Genomic DNA, 14,564 nt, shown 5'->3' with positions numbered 1-14,564 from the left:
ACCCCTAACTCTATCATTATTTTCGACAGCCGCCTTCAAACACTCTCCAATCTCTTCTCCTACGAACCCTAGCTGATGGATCTCAATCTCGCTGAATCCGGCCCTAAGATTAAATCAATCAATGAATCTTATTGATCTCCTTTTACTGTTGGTTGTCCGTTTGTGGTGAAACTTAGGTGCTTGCCTAAACATGGCAAGCAATATCTTCTGAAATAGAACCAAAGTAGTTTGAATCTTTAATTTTGATCACTATTTCATCTATATACGTTCAATACTACATTGTGTGAGTCCGATTTTGTTTGGATTCTGCTGATTCACACTTTTCCTAAAAAACTAGGGCTTACAGATTTGTTACATCTCGCATTTTTCGTACGATAAAATTTCTTCTTCAGTTAATTGACGTAGACTCAGGGTGAGATCATCTTGACGTTAATGTATTTACGCTATTTATAACAAGCGATAAATAAGTGTCATGAAGGATAAAGGATGCATGAATTAGAGAAAACCAGTTTTGTTGAAAATGGTCAATTTGGGATAAAATACGGATCAAGTGATAATACTCGATATTTATGGACTAGTACCATATAAGGTACTATATGACCACGGTAGTATAATGTATAAAGTATATTAAAAATAAGTAGAATTTTAAGTAATTTGAGATAATTTTTAATTATGTGGGTAATTGATTAATTACCGGGTAATGAAACATTATCTAATTACCTAATAAGTGATAAAGATTAAAAACACCCCAACCCACCTCATGTGGCAGCAAGCCACTAGCAAATCATGTGACTCATGATCACTTTAGAATATGTGGCATCTTGACAATTCAATTGCAAGACACCTAATACCTTAAGACTTCTAAAACCAAATCATTTTACAATTCTTGCAAAGACTTTTAGCAAGGCATTAACAGAGGAGGACATCGTTAATAATTCATAAAATTTCTTTCAATTTCATTCTCAAAGAACATTGAAATCAGATCCTACAAGTTTCAACGGTTCCAACAAGATTTAGCAATGTAAAATTTTGCGGTTCTAAGAGAGTACAGTGTATTCTTTTTCCAAGGATATCATACATATTTTTTCCTACTCCAGGTATATTAAGGCTAAGATCTTCCTTCATTTTGCATGATCTCGTAATTACAAAAGTTTAATAATGAGTCATAAAGAAAAATTCATATCCCGGAATTTACGTATATTTTGCTAGTCTTGCAAGTTACGTATATTTTCCAAGTTTTGTAATTTATGCTATTCTCCTTATCGAGACTGCATATTCAATTGAGTATTTCCTTCTTCCAGTCAAGAGAGCAAAGAATTTATATATATAGTATTAAAGTATTTTCATTACCATCGAGCTATAATCAATGGGCATGCCCTATTGGGCAACCTCTGATCAGATGATAAGTTATACACCGAGCTTACTGTGGCTGAGAGCCTATGAGCAAGCCCAGTTGATCAAGATACAAAGCCTAGTATGGCCGAGCACCTATGAGCGAGCCTACTACGGCAGAGTAGTTATATATATATACTAAGTCTTATAGGGACGAACAACTATTTTACTTATTATATTGAGAGAATTGAGTCAATATCAGCAACTAAGCATATGTTTAAGTTATCAGTTCAGTTTCAGCTTTCAATATATTGCCTTACATACTCGGTACATTATTTCGTGCTGACGTCCCTTTCTGGGGGCGCGGCATTTCATGCGTGCAGGTTCGGACATACAGAAGGGTAGACCTCCTTAGTAGGTGTATGCCCAAGTTCAGCCTTATCGGTAAGCTCCCCATCTTTCAGAGCTGCCGGGTCTAGCAGTTTGGCGTACATCTTGAGCATATATGTAGATAGGTTAAGGGTAGGTCGGGGCCCTATTCTGATCATAGTACATCTATCAGTAGAGGCTTGTAGGTATATCTTGTCAGTTAGTGCAGTATGTTGGGCTTGTAGGCCTTGTACGTATATTTTGTTGGCTTGTCAGTTGTAGTAATTATGATGGCCTTGCGGCCCAGCTTTATGTTGACGTTTAGTCAGCGTTAGTCTCTATTCAGTTTTATATTTTGCATTGCACATTATCTTTCAATGTGGCTCATGGCCAAAGTATGACATTACATGTTCAGAGTCTCTTAGTCGCATGTGGTATGCAAGGATAGGTGAGGCACTGGATGCCGGTCTCGCCCCCAGGCTCAGGGCATGACAAAAGTGGTATACGAGCAGTTCTGTCCTAGGGAGTCTATAAGCCATGTCTAGTAGGGTCTTGTTTATACATGTGTGGTGCACCACATTATATAAGCAGGGGACTACATGGCATTTACGAGTTGGTTACCCTTCTTTTAAATCTAAATTGTGTTGTAGCATAGAGTTCTAGGAAATTTGAGTTAAACTTACGTGTTGACGTTTGCATGCACAGATGACGGTAACAAGTAAGACTACGGCTAGCCAGAGAAGAGAAACAATAGTAGGTGAGGGGACTAGTAGGGTACCCCCCAGCAGATGGGGCCCAATCTGAGTCGCAAGGAGAGACCCCTACACAACAATTACCGGCTCCTCCGCCACATGAGGAGATTCCTAGGGAGACCGCACATCCAGTTCCCCCTCCGCTTCCATCAGATCCGGACTTGAGGAGTGCGGTGCATTTATTGGCACAGTTGGTAGCTACCCAGCAACAGGCCAGGGCATCCGCTAGTGCAGGACCTTCTGAGGGATCTGGAAGTTCAAGGGTCCAAGAGTTTATTGCTTTGAATCCCCCAGAGTTCACGAGGCCAGATCAGAGGGAGGACCCGCAGGATTTCATAAATCAGCTTCATAGGATCTTTCGGATTATGCATGCCACGGAGAAAGAGGGGTTGGGTTAGTAGCTTTTCGACTCCAAGATATAGCCATCCTTTGGTATGAGGGATGGGAAAGGTCCAGGGGACGTGATGCACCTCCTGCTATTTGGGAGAATTTTTCAGATGCCTTCCTTGACCAGTACTTACCATAAGAGATCTGACAGGCCCGACTCGATCAGTTTCTAGCCCTCAAGTAGGACAATATGAATGTTCGAGAATATAGTCTCTATTTTGACTCATTGGACAGATATGCACCATCCCTAGTTGCTACTATGTGGGATAAAATCCATAGGTCTATAGCAGGGTTGGCCCTAGAGTTGACCGAGGCGTGTGCCACCGCTGCATTGCAGGATAGTATGGATATCTCCCAGATTCAGGCATTTTCCCAGAATATAAAAATGGGTAGGCATTGGTAGCAGGGTGCGGAGAGGACTGAGTCAGGGCAGTATAAGAGGATGAGAGGTCTCAGGATCAGTCTCAGGGTAGTTACAGGCCCCAGTATTTCGAACGGACACCTATACCTCCGCCACTTAAGCTATAGGGTTACAAGTATGACCGCCATACTCAGTCAGGACCAGGTGAAAGCTTCCAGGCATCCGGTTTGCAGCGACAGCAAGGTTTAGGGCAAACATGGTCAATCCTGCCGTGGTGTGCCATATGCGGTAGAGGACACTTTGGCCAATTCCGAGCCGGTTCCGATGCTTGTTATACATGTGGATGTCCAGGGCATATGACGCGAGATTGCCCAAATAGAGATTCTAGGGGTATGGCGCAACCAGCGAATTCAACAATAGGATCAGCTATGTCTGTGCATCCTTCAGGGCGCGAGTCTCAGTCTTTGGCTGGTAGAGGTCGAGGCAGAGGAAGAGGGTCCAGTTCAGGTGGTAACCAAAATCGTATCTATGCGCTAGCAGGTCGATAGGACCAAGAGTCCTCACCAGACGTGGTGATAGGTATGTTGACCATTTGTTCTCACGATGTTTATGCCTTGATAGACCCAGGATCTACTTTATCATGTATTAACCCATTTGTCGTGCGGAAATTTGGTATAATACCTTAAATACTAAGTGATCCTTTTGCGGTATCTACATCGGTCGGAGAATCGATTTTTGCTAGATGCATTTATCGAGGTTGTATGATATCAGTTTGTGGTCGTCGGACCTTAGCCGACCTAGTTGAGCTAGAAATGTTGGATTTTGGTGCTATCATGGGCATGGACTGGTTGGCAGCTTGTTATGCCACAGTTGATTGTCGAGCAAAGACAGCCAGATTTCATTTTTTGAGTGAGCTAGTCCTTGAATAGATAGGTAATACAGCAACACCCAGAGGTAGGTTTATTTCCTATCTGAAGGTGAGGAAAATGATCGCAAAACGGTGCATTTATCATATTGTGCGAGTTAAAGATGCGAGTGCTGAGATACCTATACTTCAGTCTATTCCAGTAGTCAAAGATTATGCGGATGTATTTCCAGATGAACTTCCAGGTATTCTTCCAGTGCGAGAAATTGATTTTGGCATCGATTTGCTTCCAGGAATGCAACCAATATCCATCCCTCCATATATAATGGCACCTGCCGAATTAAAGGAGTTGATGGAGCAGTTAAACGATTTACTGGAGAAAGGTTTCATCATACCCAGTACCTCACCTTGGGGTGCACCGGTATTGTTTTTACGGAAGAAAGACGGCTTGTTAAGGATGTGTACTAATTATAAGCAGCTGAACAAGGTAAATATTAAGAATAGGTATCCCCTTCCAAGTATAGACGACTTGTTTGATCAGTTGCATGGAGCTAGATGCTTTTTAAAGATAGATTTGAGGTTGGGGTACCACCAAGTCAGAGTTCAGGAGAAAGATTTTCCCAAGACAGCCTTTAGGACCCGATATGGCCAATTTGAGTTCCTTGTTATATCCTTCGGGTTGACGAATACACCTGCCATATTTATGGACTTGATGAATAGCCTATTCTGGCCATATTTGGATCGGTTCGTGATAGTCTTTATCGATGATATGCTGGTTTATTCACTTTCAGAGGATGAGCATGTGGATCATGCGAGCAGTACTCTAAACCCTCCGCGATAATAAATTGTATGCTAAGTTTTCTAAGTGTGAGTTCTGGTTAAAGTTCATTCTTAGGGCATATTGTATCCAACGGAGGTATAAAGGTAGACACTCAGAAGATTGAGGTTGTGAAATCCTGGCCTAGACCTACCATTTCGACAGAGATTCGTAGCTTTCTAGGCTTAGTAGGATATTACTGGAGGTTCATAGAAGGTTTTTCTTCTCTTTCAGCACTATTAACAAAGCTGACGTAGAAAGCGACTAAGTTTTAGTGGACAGAGGCATGTGAGCAGAGTTTTCAAGAGATTAAGAACAGGTTGACCTTAGCGCCAGTTCTAGCACTTCCAGAAGGTCCAGATGGTTATGCCATGTATTGTTATGCCTCAGGTGTCGTGTTAAGATGTGTCCTGATGCAACATGGGAAAGTAATTGTGTATGCTTCACGGCAGTTAAAGAAGCACGAGCGGAATTATCCGACCCACGACCTCGAATTAGTTGCGGTTGTCCATGCACTTAAGATATGGCAGCATTATTTATATGGTGTTCATGTTGATGTGTTCACAGATCATAAAAGCCTGCAATATGTCTTCAAGCAAAAAGAGTTGAATTTATGACAGAGGCGATGGCTTGAGTTATTGCAAGATTATGATGTTAGCATTCTCTACCATCCAGGGAAAGATAATGTTGTAGCAGATGCCTTAAGTCATTGATCTATGGGTAGCTTAGCACATGTAGAGGCCGAGAAAAGACAATTAACAAGAGAGATTCATCAATTGGCTTGTTTGGGGGTTCAGTTAGTAGACTCTGGCAATGGAGGAGTTGTACTCCAAAATGCTACAAAATCATCTCTCATAGCTAAAGTAAAGGAGAGGCAGTACGAGGATCTAGAGTTAGTCAAGTTGAGAGAGCGGGTTCCACAACAGAAGAAGCCATTGTTAGAACTCAAAGGAGATGGGGTTCTCAGATACAGGGGTCGTTTATGTGTTCTAGATATAGTAGGGCTACGAGGCAGGATTATGTCAGAGGCACATTATTCATGGTATTCCATTCACCCTGGGTCGACAAAGATATATCATGACATTAAGGATGTGTATTGGTGGAACGATATGAAGAAGAACATTGCTGAGTATGTCGCTCAATGCCCTAGTTGCCAGCAGGTGAAATAGAGCACCAGAAGCCCAGAGGGCTAATGCAGACTATAGAGATCCCGTTATGGAAATGCGAGGTGATAAACATGGACTTTATCGCAAGTTTACCTTGTTCCCATCGTAAGTTTGATTCCATATGGGTGATAGTAGACAGGCTCATTAAATCAGCTTATTTTCTTTCGGTTAGATCTATATATACAGCAGAAGATTATGCAAAATTATATATTAAAGAGATAGTGCAACTACACGGAGTACCAATATATATTATATCTGACCGTGGGGCCCAGTTTACAGCACATTTTTGGAGGTCATTTCAGAAAGGTCTAGGAACTCAGGTGCATCTCAGCACAACTTTTCATCCACAAATGGATGGACAAGCCGAGCGCACGATTCAGACGCTCGAGGATATGTTATGAGCATGTGTGCTGGATTTTAAAAGAAGTTGGGATGAACATCTACCTCTTATCGAGTTTGCATATAACAACAGTTACCACTCCAGTATCCAGATGGCTCTGTACGAGGCTTTGTATAGGCGCAGGTGTAGATCTCCCATATGGTGGTTTAATGTTGAAGAATCTGGGTTACATGGGCCAGACCTAGTTCAGCAGGCCATAGAAAAAGTAAAGCTTATCTAGGAGCAACTTTTGACAGCTCAGAGTCGTCAGAAGTCATATTCTAACATGCGGCGACGAGATTTAGAATTCAGGATTAATGACTGGGTATTCTTAAAGGTGTCACATATGAAAGGTGTGATGAGGTTTGGCAAGAAAGGCAAGTTTAGCCCATGGTATATTGGGCCTTATAAGATCATTCGAAGAGTGGGCCAAGTAGCTTATGAGTTAGAATTGCCCTTGAAATTGGAGTCTGTTCATCTGGTTTTTTCATGTATCTATGTTATGAAAATGCATTGGCGATCCTACCCAAGTGGTTCCCATAGATGATGTTGCAGAGGACTTGTCATACGAGGAAATTCCGGTTGCCATCCTAGACTGACAAATCTGCAAGCTACGAAATAAGGAGATAGTATTCGTGAAGGTTTTATGGAGAAGTAAGAAGGTTGAATAGATGACGTGGGAAGTAGAGGAAGAAATGAAGTCTAAATACCCCCACCTATTTTAAACTGAAGATATGACTCGAGGGTATAAACTCTCAGACCAGTAGGTCATCAGGTAAACTCTCATTTTTAACTCTCAGAATTTATAATGGATAGTTATGTGGAGCTAAGTGTTGCTATTTATAGACAGTGGCCATGTGTGGCATGTATAGTAAGTTTTCTGACTGCGTACAGGTTCGTTTTAGTCTAAAGTACGAAAGAGGCTCCGGCAAAAATTTCCCAAAAGTATTAGAATAGACATTCGAGGATGAATGTTCCTAAGGGGGGAAGGATGTTACATCTCGCATTTTTCGTACGATAAAATTTCGTCTTCAGTTAATTGACGTAGACTCGGGGGTGATATCATCTTGACGTTAATGTATTTATGCTATTTATAACAAGTGATAAATAAGTGTCATGAAGGATAAAGGATGCACGAACTAGAAAAAACGAGTTTTGTTGAAAATGGCCAATTTGGGATAAAATACGGATCAAGTGATAATACCCGATATTTATGGACTAGTACCATACAAGGTACTATATGACCACGGTAGTATAATGTATAACGTATATTAAAAATAAGTAGAATTTTAAGTAATTTGAGATAATTTTTAATTATGTGGGTAATTGATTAATTACTGGGTAACGGGACATTATCTAATTACCTAATAAGTGATAAAAATTAAAAACACCCCAACCCACCCCATGAGGAAGCAAGCCACCAGCAAATTATGTGACTCATGATCACTTTAGAATAGGTGGCATCTTGACAATTCAATTGCAAGACACCTAATACCTTAAGATTTTTAAAACCAAATCATTTTACAATTCTTGCAAAGACTTTTAGCAAGGCATTAACAGAGGAGGACATTGTTAATAATTCATAAAAGTTCTTTCAATTTCATTCTCAAAGAACATTGAATCAGATCCTACAAGTTTCAATGGTTCCAACAAGATTTAGCAATGTAAAATTTTGCGGTTCTAAAGGAGTATAGTGTATTCTTTTTCCAAAGATATCATACGTATTTTTTTCCACTCTAGGTATGTTAAGGCTAATCTCTTCCTTCATTTTGCATGATCTCATAATTATAAAAGTTTGATATCATAAAGAAAAATTCATATCCCGAAATTTACATATATTTTCCTAGTCTCGCAAGTTACGTATATTTTCCTAGTTTTGTAAGTTACGATATTCTCCTTATCGGGACTTCATATTCAATTGAGTAATTCCTTATTCTAGTCAAGAGAGCAGAGAATTTATATATATAGTATTAAATTATTTTCATTACCATCGAGCTATAATCGATGGGCATGCCCCTATTGGTCAACCTCTGATCAGATGGTAAGTTATACACCGAGCCTACTATGGCCGAGCGCCTATGAGCAAGCCTAGTTGGCCGAGATACAGAGCCTAGTATGATCGAGCGCCTATGAGCGAGCCTACTACGGCAGAGCAGTTATATATATATATATATATATATATATATATATATATATATATATATATATATATATATATATATATATATATATACCGAGCCTTATAGGGCCGAACATCTATTTTACTTATTATATTGAGAGAATTGAGTTAGTATCATCAGTTAAGCATATGTTTAAGTTATCAATTAAGTTTCAACTTTCAATATATTGCCTTACATACCCGGTACATTATTTCGTACTGACGTCCCTTTATGGGGGCGCTGTATTTCATGCATGCAGGTTCAGACATACAGACGGGTAGACCTCCTCAGTAGGTGTATGCCCGAGTTCAGCCTTATTGGTAAGCTCCCCATCTTTCAGAGTTGCCGGGTTTAGCAGTTTGGTGTACATCTTGTGCATATATGTTGATAGGTTAAGGGTAGGTCGGGGCCCTGTTCCAATCACAGTGCATCTATCCGTAGAGGCTTGTAGATATATCCTGTCAGTTAGTGCAGTATGTTGGGCTTGTAGGCCTTGCATGTATATTTTGTTGGCTTGTTAATTGTAGTAATTATGACGGCCTTGTTGGCCCAGCTTTATGTTGACGTTTAGTCAGCGTTAGTCTCTATTCAGTTTTAGTTTTTGCATCGTACATTATCTTGCAATGTGGCCCATGGCCAAAGTATGGCATTACATGTTCAGAGTCTCTTAGTCGCAAGTGGTATGCAAGGATAGGTGCGGCGCTGGGTGCCGGTCTCCCCCCAGGCTCGGGGCGTGACAAGAATTTTCTTTAAATTGATTTCAAATCGATTTTCTTGTTTCTTTTCCTTGTTTGTTGTTTAAATTATTCTATTTCCTTATATGTTTGCTCGATTTTTGACTATTATATAAACCCCCTCCTTTTCCCCTTTTGGGCCAGACTTTGAAATCGATTTTTACTAAAACTTGGGATTTTTCCTACTTTCTTGCTTTGTATTCTGTACTGGCCGGCTGAAAGCCAAAACCATTAGCATTTTGTTACTTAACTCGTTCTTGGTGTGAGCTTTGCCGGGGGTTCTTTTGAAGCTCTTGGGAACTTTGACGCATCAAGTTTTCTGGGTTCTTGTGGATCTTTTGTTCTTTATTGTTGTCCGATTAACTAGTAAGTTACTTGACTCTTGCAGTTCCATTCCTATGCGTCTTTGATTTGCACGTATTCTCACATCTAAAATTTCTGGATTAATATGTTTTCTGGATTACTTTTTGTGCACAATCTTGTTAATTTTACCTTGTTTGAAGTCTGTTAGCATCTAATTTCCCCCTAATGCTACTAGTTCTGAGTTTGCTTAAGCCTAACTTGGATAATTTGATCCTCTTAAGCGTATGGGCGTCTAGATATTTCCCTAATATATGCTTATTTGCTTTGTCTTTAATCTCTATAGTAAATGATAGAACTTCTGTGTTAATTGTGACATATTCACCTGCTATTTTGTCACTCAGTGTGAACCCCTACCCCATTAGTGATTGACTGAGACCTGCCAGTTATCTCAATTTGATCTCTCTACCCTGTTTGAACCATTTTATTTATGACATAACTTAGGTCTTCTCTAGTTGATTAAACTATTATATCAACCCCAGAATATCTACATGTGTTTGCTATCTCACATTGTCCTGAATATATGCAATGTCTTGCATGTACAATATGTTGTAAGTTGTGTTAAAACCATTTTCTATCAACTATGATCTTGCTTCTATGCTACTATTTTTCCAGTCTGGATTTTGTTCAGTTGATACCCTGTTTCTCCCAGTGTTTATTACAATGTGTGTCCCCATCATGTCTAAATACTGATTAGCATGACCCTAGGATGCATGCTTATCTTAATCTGAACCTCTTAGGACTCAATTGGTTTAGTGTCATGAATGATAATATATGTATATCCTGCAAGCATGTTTCTTCCCCAATTTCTTTCAATGTGAGGCTATCTATGTGTTACTTTGCTTCCTGCTGAACCTATTGGCCTATTTGATTGGTTACTCTGTATACTCAGTTTGGCTATGTCTACTTTAGGATATAAATGTATCCCCTAACTTCTGTCAACTCTCCTTACTTGCAAATTATGCTATTCTGAACTCCTCATTCTTAGCTGGCTAAAAGCCAAGGCTACCTAGGTTCTATTTTTGGCCTCCCTAGTGTGAGCACTTCTCGGGGTCCAATTGAGACCCTTGTGAACTCTGACACACTAGGGCTCGGTCCTTAGTCACTCCCTCAATCTTAATTGTTCCTATTCACTCTACCTTCCCCTGTTATGTGCTGTGTACCTGAATTGGCTGATTTAAATGGTGCAACAATTGGTGCTTTGTTTGGATAATTTGGTTTGGGACTCATCTATGAATCCCTGAGTTGTGTATTGAAAATGGCTCATTGCTGAAGGTCTGGGTATACTATGTAAAAGTTATCGAAGTCCCAGACAATGCTGGGTATTTTTATTTAGGCCTGTTGTAGGCTTATTGTCACTATTATGTAAATTTGCGTTTTTACTCATTATTGGGCTTGTAATAACCTTTGTATGAACAATTAGGGTGTTAGCAAAAAGGGAATGGGTAGAATATGATATTTACATGCATAGCGGATAGATGACATGCCTATAGGACTTGACAATTTGTTTGCTATATGTGTTGTTCGATTACATGAGCACTGTAGAAATCATGATATTAGGGGAAGTACATACACGCTACTTGTTTACTATTAATCACGAATTCAGATGCTATGTCTATTGTTGCGTGTTTATAGGCAGCATGTTATTCACTAGAAAGCATGCATATAGGATGTATAACATATTCTTTGTAAACCTAGAAACCATGTCTATAGAAAATCACACACTATACTTAACTTGCCTAATACATGTACATTATTCAAAAGCATGATTGTTTGACTAAATATTTTACCTGCTCTTATGTCTACTTCTGTCTGATTAGTAGATAGCATGCCTATAGGGTTGTAATAATACATACGTTTGTCAATACTCCTCTAGATACCATGACTATAGGGTCTTAATTAATTAATTAATTGGCTGCTTCTGTTGTTTTGTCATACTGCCACCTAGATAGCACGTCTACAAGAATAAGTATGATAAAAGCGAATTCGAGTACCAACCATTAGAAATCTTGCCTATAGGATACTGTTATTCGCCTAGAAAGCATGCCTATAGAATCAAACACTGATAATTCCATGTTTTTAATAACTTTCACTGCCTGTTGCGCAAACAACTTAGAAATCATGTCTATAGGTTTTATAATACCTATAATCTATAATCAGTTAATTTAGAACAACAGCACCGCATATACGATGTTGAAATTTAGAATCACCTAGAATCCATGCATATAGGACTCTAAGTCTCAATTCTGAAACTATGTACTGCTTAAATTTCCCGCGTGCATTTGTTTTTTTATGTGTGGAGAATAACTTGGGCCTTTAGCTGTCTTTATGTGAAGTCCTACATGTTTTGCTTGTCGCCTAGTTTTTGCATTTTTGAGCAGCCTAGATAAAGTCTAGAACCATCCAAATAGAGGTCCAAAACCTCCTAGGCCATAGGTATGGGACGGGTAGTGCACGCGTAGGACACGACTTAGAATTGAATTAGAGTGCCCTTAGGTAAACAACTTTAATATAGTAATCGGGTAGCAGGAGATGATAGTCTGTGCCCGCTGAATAATATGAGTAACACCCTATCTCGAGGGAGCTACAAAATATTATTTATGTTGCATTGGGTGATCCTTTAGGCTAAAAAACTTAGGACCCCCCTCCCCCCATTTTCTTTCTTTTCCTACTATAATAAAAAATAGTTGTACCCCTTTTGTTCAAAATCTTTTTATAATAAATTCTCAAATTTTGTGCTCTCCCTTTTTTTATTGATTACATAGACTAATCCATATAATTTAAGTTCGGTCGGGACCCACATTTGTGGACCTCGAAGAATGCCTAACACCTTCTCTTCAAGGTAATTTGAGCCCTTACCTAATCTTTGGTGGTGTTGACTAGTCAAATAGAGTTATTTGTAAATAGGTGCCCTAATGCAATTTAAAAATCGTTAGGTGGCGACTCTCCTCTTTTAATACCTCCTTTAAAAGAGTTGTCACGTGTCAAAACCTGATTTCGCGAGAAAAAGGGGCGCGACACTGGTTGCAAGCGTGTGACTAGTGCTAGGTGAATTCCGAAGACATGGTAACCGATAACAAAGATTTGAAGAATTGATATTGGATAACATTCGATGAACAAATGTTACAGAGAATATCTGCATTTATAGTCAATCGTTATGCAACTATCAATGACGGTTTTATTCTAATTCAAGATGAGCTTGATTTGGGAATTTTGTCTCCCTAAATAGAGCTATAAATAGGAGAACTAGTGTCCATTATAGGACACGAAACATACTGTACACAAAAGCTTGAATCAGCTCTCATTCTACAACATTACTCTTTTATCTTGTTCTTAATATTGTTCTCACTTTTGCTACCAGAGAGCTAAATTCGTAGATAGACTTATATTTCCTTTAAGTTCATTTTATAATCTTATTTATGTTCCTATTTATTTCATATTTCTGGGTCAAATTAATTGACGTGTCTATAAATCTCGTTACAAATTCAATTGTACCTTTCTCTTGTACTGATCCAAGTCACTGGCTAAACCTGATCATCCACAACATGCCCACTGATGGTCGTAACAACACCCCTGGGCCAAGATTAATCCTTTTTTGTCTCTAGACGCTATGGTTAACACGCAACCAAAATCTTTTTTAGTGGTAAGACACTTTTTGTATCACCATAGGATGTATTATCGTGCCACTAAGTTTTTCAACCTTACGGACCTTCACAGTTAACAGTGCACTAAAGTCAAGACTGCATTGACATAGATGACTTAGTGGTAGAAAAATAAATAATAAATAAATAATAGTTATACATCCATATTATCCACAGAAAATAAATAGGATAATGAATGTTTGACTAAAAAGATATTGGGATCTTTTCGAACAAATCAATCAAAGAAAGTGAAGGGGTAAATCTTAGTTAGACATAATAAATTCTAGATCAATGAGCTAACTGAATAAATAATACATAAGATGAAACAGAGGTGACCAATCTTATTGGAACTTTCGTTGTATCTCCCATTAATCAATGGGGGAGGTTGTTTTACATATCCTTCTTTGGAGATTGCTAAATTGTTCCTTTTGTTTTTAGGAAGATTGTAGAAGAGATAAGTAAGAAGAGAAGGAGAAGCCCCCCGATCCCCTTTAACCAAAGGTCTTCCCTTACTACATATAGTCATGAGACCTTTGCTATCTACTTGGTCCGACGCTCTTACATTATGTCCGTATTGGTCGTCCTCTAAACATCGTTTCTTCTGGCTCGACGGGTATCGAGAATGCTTGATGTGGAATAGGCCATGTCGTCTTTCACCGCCTTGCCGCCTGGACGGGACGTTGGTCAGCTTGACGGCATCGGTCTGATTTTGACCAATACAATTAGTCCTTCCATCTGTCGGGGTCTCCCCCTGTCGGGCTAGGCAGATGGATCATGATTGCTACAAATTCTAGAGAATTCTGACTGCTTGTTCCTTTGGTTATGATTTTTAGGTTTCAAATGGGATGACAGCGTTCTTTCGATATCCTTGGACCGTTGTGGCTGTTTCGGAACCGAAACGTTGTTTGGAATTGAAGCATTATTTCGTGGCTGTCACCATTATGACACACGTTCCTGAGGAACCAAAACGTTTCGTGCCCTATCAGATTCAATTGGCGACTCTTGGGTTTCATGCTTGGGGGATTTATGTCTCTTATAAATAGGAGGAACTCATCATTCGATTGACACACTTCTTTGCCTTTTGCTTGAAAGAATTCTGCAGATATACTTTCTTCCTGATACTCCGAGTTTTCGTTTGCCCTCAATTAACTGAAAATTTTCATCCTTTCTTTCCGTTGTCTTTTTGCCACATCATCTTGACAAAATAGCTGGTGATTCCTCTCGCACCGATCTCCCTGTCAC

The sequence above is a fragment of the Nicotiana sylvestris genome, chromosome 12 (assembly GCF_000393655.2).
Source record: "Nicotiana sylvestris chromosome 12, ASM39365v2, whole genome shotgun sequence".
NCBI classification, from domain to species: domain Eukaryota; kingdom Viridiplantae; phylum Streptophyta; class Magnoliopsida; order Solanales; family Solanaceae; genus Nicotiana; species Nicotiana sylvestris.
The sequence above is the reverse complement of the archived record's forward strand: the minus strand, read 5'-3'. Positions refer to the sequence as shown.